This window comes from Alosa sapidissima, chromosome 21, assembly GCF_018492685.1.
Source record: "Alosa sapidissima isolate fAloSap1 chromosome 21, fAloSap1.pri, whole genome shotgun sequence".
Taxonomy (NCBI): domain Eukaryota; kingdom Metazoa; phylum Chordata; class Actinopteri; order Clupeiformes; family Clupeidae; genus Alosa; species Alosa sapidissima.
Window position 1 is genome coordinate 8,884,453 of NC_055977.1, and position 10,136 is coordinate 8,894,588.

A 10,136-nucleotide genomic window follows, 5' to 3' on the forward strand; every position below is an offset into this window, starting at 1 on the left:
TATTTTGCTTGATCTAGATATAGGCCTGCCTACTCCCAGCCTTTTAGTTCAAGAAGGCTAAACAATTGGTGACCACACTTAACACGCAAAATCCCCATGCTTTACTAAAATAATCATTTAGTGTGATATGAAGTAAAGTAGCCTAGGCCTGCTGTAGACATGGCTGAAATGTCTAACAGTGTAAGGTAACAAATTATTTTGATATGACAGTAATAAGTAATTACGTTTTTGAAGTATCTTGCCCAACACTGGTCTGATTAGATGAGGGTCACTTGCTCACCTGTGTAATCAGATCATTCTAACATACATTTCTATGGGATCGAGTAAACTGTAAGAGAGTAGGCCTACCTCAAAAGTTTAGAAGGAATGGAAATCATACATCAGGTTGAGGGACAGTGGCCTAACCTGTTGAAAAATGGGAACGTTTTAGGAAATAAGTTGTTAATTGTATGAACAACTCTGAGTACATAGAGGAGATAAAGCTGATGTACAAAACGACTTACGAGATTATTATGCAACTAAATATCCTCTCTTCTGCTTGCATCCTTTGGGGTCTGCCCTTTTGGGTCCATTACTACACTTAACTGTCCCACTGCAGGGCAGTAACCATGACCACATCCTGTGCAGGCCTCTCCCACTGCCGACTGGCCCTCGCCTTCGCATTAATTATGGACTTGCTCGGTGTCGCTGCCCTTTTGACTGGAGTCTTTGCCACCCTGGAGATCAAAGGCCGGGATTTTGGCGACCTGTTGGTGTACACGGGAGCCCTCCTGGTGCTGATGTCACTGGGCGGTTGGGTCATGTGGTACAGCGGAAACATTGATGGACTGACCTCCCGCAAGGACCTGGGTCACATCAGCAGTGCAGTGGACAGGCTGGCGAGGACCCTGAGTCGCAAGATCACCCGAACACACCGGACTCACAGAGGGCCCTGAGGTCACTCGTGTATGACATGGAGGAGGCATTCTGCACTAGATAGCAGGTGATTCAGGCGTCTTTACTTTGTAATTACTAATTACTTTCATCAAAGGTTAAATAGATGATTTTGAAGTATGAAGTATAGTGAAATTTGAATTATTGTTAATAGAATCACGTTAAAGATCTGTAGTTTCGCAATTTACGAACACCTTCTTCTAACCTGATATGGAAGTGGAACCAGATTTAAGCACAATTTAGTACAACCTGGAAAATCATTGTGTGGTGGTCAATGTTGATATTGTGGTGGGCTGCCACAAATAAGTCAATGTATGGGAAACACGGCAAGGAATAGAGATTGACCGAAGGAATCAAGAGTATGACTCTTTTGAAAACTCTACGATGTTGCAAGATCCAAACTTCCTGTCTCTTGTGTGAACCACTAAAAAGACAGGAAGTTGGGATCTTGCAACCCACAGAATTGTACCATGGAAGTACTTATTCTCTTGCAATCTGTCTGTCTGTCTTCCCTCTGTCCTCTGTCTCCTACACATTACGGGGTAGGTCCAACTTGGTGTTTATTAGCACATTTTATAAATCTTTATATTGAAACAAAGCTATTGCATTATAGTGTTCTGCAGGTCTGTCTTGTCTGCTGCATGATCTACGTTTATGTTTATAACAAAATGTTGACTAGATGGATGAAATTCACTGATTTGATATAAGTTGCAAGGATTAAGAAAAACAACCAAACTGATTGTGCATCCTGGAATCCTGCTGTATGTAAAACCACTTTACCCTTTCAATGTAAGTTCCTCTTTCTGTTTAACACCACATGTGTGTGTTTTCCTCTGTCTTACCATAGGTGGAGAATATACACACATACACTCTGCAGAAGGTACACAAGGACAAACTTCAACAGGATTTTGTTAAGCATTTCAGTGCTGCAAGTCTGAAGCATCAAGTACACACCAAAGATATTAGGAGCAACGCTATCAAGCATGGTACCTGATCTCTACCACTAATCAAGACTTCAACAACCATGGGTCAGGGCTACTTTACAGTAATTTGTTAGTAAAGATACATCCCAGACAATCTTAGGTCAAACACTTCCCTTCATTGGACTATATGAATAAACTGCCACTTGTGACTTATAGTTTATTCAACTCTAATACCAGTGTGGGTATTTTATTTAGTAGTATTAATTCAGTTTCTTGAAATCTGAGCAAATCATTTTCATTGCTCATCATGGACCTAGACCATTTCTTGTATTTTAAGAAGCATTTAGCCCCTTTTATAGTATTTTAACAGTGAATATTTTGTCAAATCACTTCATCTGTACAATCATTTGTATGTCTGTTACAATTTTTTTCTTTTTTTGTGCTAATAACATTTCTTATACATTTTACCATGACATCTGTCTATCTACAGTGCAACCCGAAAGTTTTCAGACCCTTTCAGTTCCACATTTTGTTATATTTCAGAATAATTTTAAAATGGATTCAATTAATCTTTTTCCTCAATAATCTACACACAGTACTCCAACACTCCACCAAAAAGCAGGTGTTTGGAATGTTTTGGAAATGTATAAAAAAAATAAAAAAAAGACTGAAATATTCTATTTACATAAGTATTCAGACCCTTTGTTATGACACTTGCAATTGAGCTCTGGTGCATCCTACTTTTATCAGTGGTCCTTGAGATGCTTCTACAACTTGATTGGAGTCCACTTGTGCCTAAATGAATTCACTGGATATTATTAGGAGAGGCACACATCTTTTTATATAGGTCCCACAGTTGATGGTGTATGTCAGAGTGAAAACCAAGCCATGAAGTCAAGAGAATTGTCTGTAGACCTGCAAGACATTGATGTGTGAAGACACAGATCTGTGGAAGGATAGAGAACATTTCTGCAGTATTGAAAGTGCCCCAAAGCACGGTAGCCTCCATTATTCTCAAATGGAAAATATGTAACAACCAACAGTCATCCTAGATCTGACTCTGTTCAGCCAAACAGTAATGCGGGATGAAGGGCCTTGGTCAAACAGGTAAGGACCCAATGGTCACTATGAATGAGATCCAGAGTTCCAGAGAAGTGAAAAGAAGGACAAACATCAGTGCAGCTCAGTGCCTGGTTGCTCACCTACATTTTGAAAGCGATAATGGTCCCAAATGTAAGGATGTTTCAGAATGTCACACATGCAAAGCATAACCAGCTACAGACAATGAGTGGCAGATGGAGCGTGATGTCACTTATAGGCTATTTTTGAGTCATTGCAAATTTCATATGATGATGCATCATTCCACAAAATAGTTTGTCTTCTCTATTCTGTTATCAAGCTATTCAATAGGCTAAACATATAGTCTACCTCAAAGCTTTTAGGCTTATGTCAGTTTGATCAGCTAGAGACAACGAGTGACAGACAGAGTGTGATGTCATTTATAGGCTACCAGAGATTGATTTTAAGTCACATTGTTGCAAATTCCATATGATGATGCATCATTCCAAAATGGTTAGGTTGTACAGCTGTTAGGCTTGTCATTTTGATCTGTAAAAAATGTCACAAGCAGCCATGCTTAAATTCTGCTCACTGCACATGTATTACAATGTATTATAATATAATATTCAGTATTCATTATTGAATGTTTAGCTGGCATGGTGTTTTTCCCTATCATTCTATTTTTAAAGCAGGCCTACCTGCCAGCATTTAATTGGGCTACAGGTTTTCTACAGGAGTAGCATGTTTGCACGGGCACGGCAATGTAAATGAGAGAGGGAGAGAGAAAGAGAGAACCATGTATTTCCTTCCATGACCCACAGGTGGAGACACCGCTCCCTGACATCTGAAGTGTCAGTACTAGTGTTGGCTCTTAAAGAGCACATGCAGCCTGCAGCTCTTTGTGGTGTTTGCCAGACCCAAATAACCCTTTGCGTACCACCACACTGCCTCAGTTCATATCAGGCCACTATCTGAGAATACTGGGCCGGACTTTTTCTAACTGACAATTAATTAAAAGCAGAAAAGGAGGAGCACTCATCACAAATGCCAATCGTGTCTGTAACAGTGTTTCTGTACCTACAAGTGAAAACTTGGCTTACGTGTGGTGACTCCAACCAATGCCACTCACCTGCGGGCTGGAGGCGGATAATGACAGCATGCAAGTCAAAGAAAGACCTGAGCTGCAAGGGTCACAGATGAGAGGAAATAAATAGAAGCAGGCTCTATGCTGAGACACTCTGCGCGGGGGTTTTCTAGCTCTAATCTTGTTGAGATTTGCAGAGTAATGCTGTTAGTTGCTGTCTGCCAGGTATCATGGCTCCTCGACTCTCCCTGTTAGCACCCTGCCCTGACACAAACCCAAACATTCTTAGCAAAGTTTGCAGCTGCTGGTTGCAGTCTTTACAGTGTTCAGAAAACCAACCTCCAGTAGGCCTACCATAGTGCCCAGACAGCGATTGAAAGGAATGACTGTTGGATCTGTCAAACTCAAGCAACTCCATCCAACCACCATCAACAAACACAGACGGATGATCCAACTGTTTGGTGTTGGAGTTGGCTGGCATTTGGCTTGGCAGTGCACGACTACCCCACCACCACCACCACACACATACACCTTGTGGTGTTGGCCTTGCCTACTCGAACGTTCCCTCCTCCTCCTCCTCCTTCTCGTGCTGTTGCTCTGCTACTTTGGCTGACACTCCTGTGGTCCTTACACAGCATTTCTCTGGTGTCATTTGAGTAGAGTTGGCATATCTGCAGTCATTAGCCCTGCACACTTGTAGTGAGTAGGATAAGCATGCTTCCTTTGCTTGACCTTACTGTGTGTGCTTCCTCCGTTTCTCTGTCTGTCTCATCTGTCAGATACCTTTTTGTATCCTCTCTATACCTGACAAGCCACTGTTTTCTCAGATTAGATGTTTTTTTCACACTGTAGGGACTTTTTGTAGATACTACTGTAAACCTTTTGTTAAACCTTTTCTTAAAGTTCCTAAAACCTTTTGCATGTTTGCGTTGCATGGATGGGGGCGATTGTAGTTTCTCTGGCCGCAGTTCCTGTAACCATTTTAGCTCTTACTGTTCATACTCTCCTCTCATCTCCTCCCCTGCTGCAGTCCAGGGGGGCATGATTTTCAGGTCGTTTCCCGGGATATGTGTCAAAGGTCAGGTTTGTCCTTGGTTATTCCAGGACCCAGTGCAGAGTTATAAGTCAAGACCAGTTAGGATAGAAAGGATCCTAATCTGATAAGTATGTCTTAAGGAGTATTTGTAGTCGGAGTAAAGTCCCTCCTCTGAAAAATGAGAAGTAGAGAAGAACAGAATGCATGGTGCATCATGGGAGATGAGCTCAGAAAAGGAACAGTTTTTATTTAATGTTCAGATAAGGATTGCAAACTAGCATCAAGTAAAGGATCAGCAGAAATGATTCATTACAGTTTTTTACAACTGTTTACACACATTTTCAAAACTCTGTGTCTATTTTTCAAAACTCCACACACAAAACCCACAATTGCTCACACAAAATGCAAAATGCCTCAAATCTCCAGCAAAATGACACACAACATTCAATATGTCCCCTCACATTATAAACACTTTTGTAATAATATTACATTTTGGATATATCATGTACACACTGTTGCTCAAAACCTAAAGCTCTTCTGTCTTTCATGGGCTATACTGTATGTATTTCCATACACGAGTGAAAGTTACGGTATCTACAGAGAGAAGTTGAAATACAACATAAAAATGCAAGCAATATTGAAACCAAAAATAGGGATTTTTCCCAAATAATTTGCTGTTGCAAATACAGTATGCAGCCAACAAAAAAAAAAAAATACAATGACCACCAGATGGACATGGAGTTGTGAAAACGCTGATTTTGCCTAAGACGGAAATGACTGACTATCAAATTACTTGGGGGTGGGGGGGGGGGATAAGTGATGATAAGTGATGGCATCGTCCACGCCCACTTTCTCCTGGTATGCAAACTGTAACAGGTCTAGTGCATGGCGTACCTGGGGTCTGAGCATACCTAAGACACATCGCTCCATTGTCTTTATCACATGTTATGTAAGAGCGACAGGTCTGTAGTCATTAAGCTCACTAGGGTGTGGCTTCTTAGGGACAGGGGTAAGACATGATGTCTTCCACAGTGTTGGAACTTGTCCAAGGCGTATAGGCTCAAATTGAAGATCTGCTTCAGTGGCTCAGTGGCTTACTAAGGTAATGATTGGATGGTGTTCAGTAAAGTAATGAGTGTTTACACATGAGAGAGAGTGAAGCACTGGTGATTTAGTGTGGCATTTTGATGGGTTGTGTTTGAACAACAAACTCAAGTGACTTCCTGTTAGATTTTTGTGTGTTAGGTAGAAAATTGTGTGTGGTGTTTTGCAGATTTGGTGTGAGGTTATGATTGGAATACATGTTTAGAAAATTGTGTGACAAGCAAAGATGTAGTGTGTAAGCAGTTGAAAAAAGCAAGAAGTATTTTTCAACTTTGTGTAATCAGATGGATTGTATTAATGATTCCTTCATTTCCATAAAATAACATCACATATTTGGCCAATTAAGGAAAAAAGTTAATGCTGAAACATGCCAGTTACAAGGTCAAAAAGAGAACCGCTGATGAAACCAGTAAGTATCCGTGTAGTGAGATGAACTCTAAACTGGAATGAAGGTTAAAGAGTGAGACACAAAACCTTTTCTCTCTGGTCTATACCGGGATCCAACTTAAAGGTTGAAAGCAGTGTAAAGGTCTTAAAATACCTTACAAAGACCAACCTCAGCTTAACTTAATAAGATCTAATTAGTGCTCGTGCAAATACGTTTGTGCTGGAGTCGAAATGAGATGAGCCTGCAGAACCTGAAACTAATACCAAAATGCTTCATTGTTTTTTTTAAGGTTTGAACCTCCAAGTGGTCCAGGGTAGAGAGACCAGCATAAGAAGTTCGCATTGGGTCTCAGCCTCCTTGGCCAATCCCACTTAATTGACTTACCTCAGCAAGCTAGGGTGGAGCAATATCTCTCCACAGTTCTCCAATTCATCTATTGCAGATTGTACCTTTGAATCTTTGCCCGTGCTTGTGGTTTTACTCAGGTAAGGGATTTCTTGGCAAGAGTGCTGATCATTAATTAATTGTTTCTATGTAAGTTGCTGAACCCGCTGTTCTTCCACCTAGTTCTGACCTCTATAGTTCCTCCTACCTCTGCTCTTGAAAGGTAACATCTACCATATCTAATCTAGCTTTAGCTGTTTTCTATTTTGCTCTCTCTTATATTTTCCTGCATTGTTAGGCCTACTTGTTTTATGTTCAGCCGGTCAAAGACAAAAATGCTTAGGCCTAGTCTTATTTTGACAGACATGACACATGCTCCAATTTACCAAATAGCAATCTGGATAGCATGACCTAGAAAAAAGATTTTGCTTCTCATTTGTTCTAAGTGTGTGTAGCCTAGCTTACTCATGGCTTCTGACAGGGAGTGTGACTGTAACACCCTGTAGTTAATTATTCTAGCTAAATCACTGGATGGCTGGAACTGATAAAACCTACTGGATCAGATGTTTGCATTCAGTTGCAATAATAAATCAATAATAGGCTACGTTTTATTTAGGCTATATAGCGCCTTTATCAAAGTCAAAGTCAACAGACCTCTAGAGTAAACTCATCGAACTGCCTGCTAATTAAGTCAGCGTTTTACCAGTGGCATGGACATAATTATGACCGCCGCGCAGCGAAGCGGCGGTCATATAGGTTTAGTCAGATTTTTTTTTTCTTTTTTTTTTTTTTCTTTTTCGCATGCCCAAATTTCCGTCAATGATTCCCGGGACACTGAAAGACCGGGGTACACGAAACTTGGTGGGCATGTAACCCCACATGGATAGCATGGAACCATCGTTTTTCGTTTTGATCTGTAGCCCCCCCGCTGGACTTGACCCCCGAAAGGAGGGTAGGGCAGACACAGTTTTCTGTGAATATCTCGAAAACCGTAGGGTTTAGGAGGACCATTTTTTTTGTATGTTGATCTCAAGGGGCCATGTCAACCCATTCCATAACCACTCATTTCATGTATAGCGTCACCTAGTTAAACACAAAAAAGTAAAAATGAGGTGTTGTAATTGAAGGTATCTGTGACCTAACATAGTCAAAACTGCACGAAATTGGAAGTGTAGGATCATTATGACACCCTCTGTATGCACGCCAAGTTTTGTGGAATTCCGTTCATGGGGGGCCACACAATAAATTAATTTATGTTACTATACACCAACTGGCCTGTAGGTGGCCAGAGACAGTTTTCTGTGAATATCTCGAGAACCGTAGGGCCTAGGAGGTCCACCTTTTTTATGTATGTTGGTCTTAAGGGGGCATGTCAACCCATCCCATTACCACTTATTTCATGTATAGCGCCACCTAGTTAAAAATTAAAAAGCAAAAAATGAGGTGTTTTCATCACAATATCTCTGGCTGACAAGGTCAAAACTGCACGAAATTAAAAGTGTAGGATCATTATGACACCCTCCGAATGCATGCCAAGTTTTGTGTACTTTCGTTCATGGGGGGCCTTACAATAAAATAATTTATGTGTACATTTAGTGACGTACACCAACAAGGATTCCCGGGACACTGAAAGACCGGGGTACACAAAACTTGGTGGGCATGTACCCCCACATGGATAGCATGGAACCGTCATTCTTTGTTTTGATCTGTAGCCCCCCCCCGCTGGACTGGACCCCCCGAAAGGAGGGTAGGGCAGACACAGTTCTCTGTGAATATCTTGAGAACTGTAGGGCCTAGGATGACCAATTTTTTCCGTATGTTTGCCTCCAGGGGTCATGTTAACCCATTCCATGTGCACACATGTGCATAAACAGATACACACGCACACACATACATTTACAGTAATCATACGTATGACACATACTCACACAGTAGACATATGTACGCATGCATGCACATGCACAAACACACATACGCAGGCAAACACACAAGCACGCACATATACACACACACACACACCCACACACATAAACATAAATTTGTACACGCACACATGCACACAATTCAAGAATTTTTCCTGTCATCTACTCCCTGAATTTTTGGTCATTGATACCCGGGACACCGAACCACCGGGGTACATGAAATTTGGTGGGTATGTAGCCCCACTAGACTTTTACGGAAAAATTTCATTTCGTCCCCGGGGACCATCACCCCACCCCCCCCGTGCTGGGCCCCCTGAACCGCAAAAAAAAAACAGTTTTTCCTAAATAACTACCTGAACCGTGGCACTGAGGATGAATAATCTTTTATGGTATGTTGGTCTCAAGGGCCCACATCAACCTGGCTCATAATCACTCATTTGTGATTTGCACCCCCACCCCCCGGTAAAAAATGAAAATGCAATATTATTCTGCTTTAATCGCCCCTATCTTCAGTTAAGATGTTCAGAACTGCACCAAATTTTATGTGTATGATTGACCTGGCATTCTCTGGGGGTATGCCAAGTTTCGTAGAATTTCATCCATGGGGGGGTCTAAAAAAATTAGGTTATGTGTACATTTAGAGACTGTACACTCATTGGCCTGTAAATGGCGGTACACACATATACACATGCACACACACAGGCACCCACATACTATTATAGAATTATAGACTATTATAGTACTATATTAGAATGGCCGATACATAATTACAAATTCAGTAGGATTAAAAGAAAGCCAAAATAAATATTCATCATCATCATCATGGCTGCATTTTCAGTATTGGCGAGAAGTAGTCGTTTGTCCACTAGATGGCGCATTGTTGCAGTGAGACGTAATTTTGTTGGAAGTTAAAAGTGGGTTGGAAAAAACAATGGACGCTTCCTACAAGGACTGTAATTTACCGCAGCGAACATCTAATCAGGATAAGACGATGTTCACATGAAGTGTAATTCCCATTTCTTCTTGAAGCCGAAATAAATCTGAGGATGTTTATCGGACATGCTTGGTTTTTACTGCAGGTACGTTAATCTTGTAATATCAATAAGGACCTAGGTAATGTTACCGTTAGCGTTGGTTGAGTGATGGAGGCATTTGATTGATTGCATTTGTAGAAAACTATAAATGCGGTTATACCAAGCAAATGTATAGCAGCACTGTTTGTATCTTTCGACTGTCATTTATTGCACGTGCTACAAAATCATTCTGTGCAATGGAAGATTTACCAACGTTACACCGGTCTGAT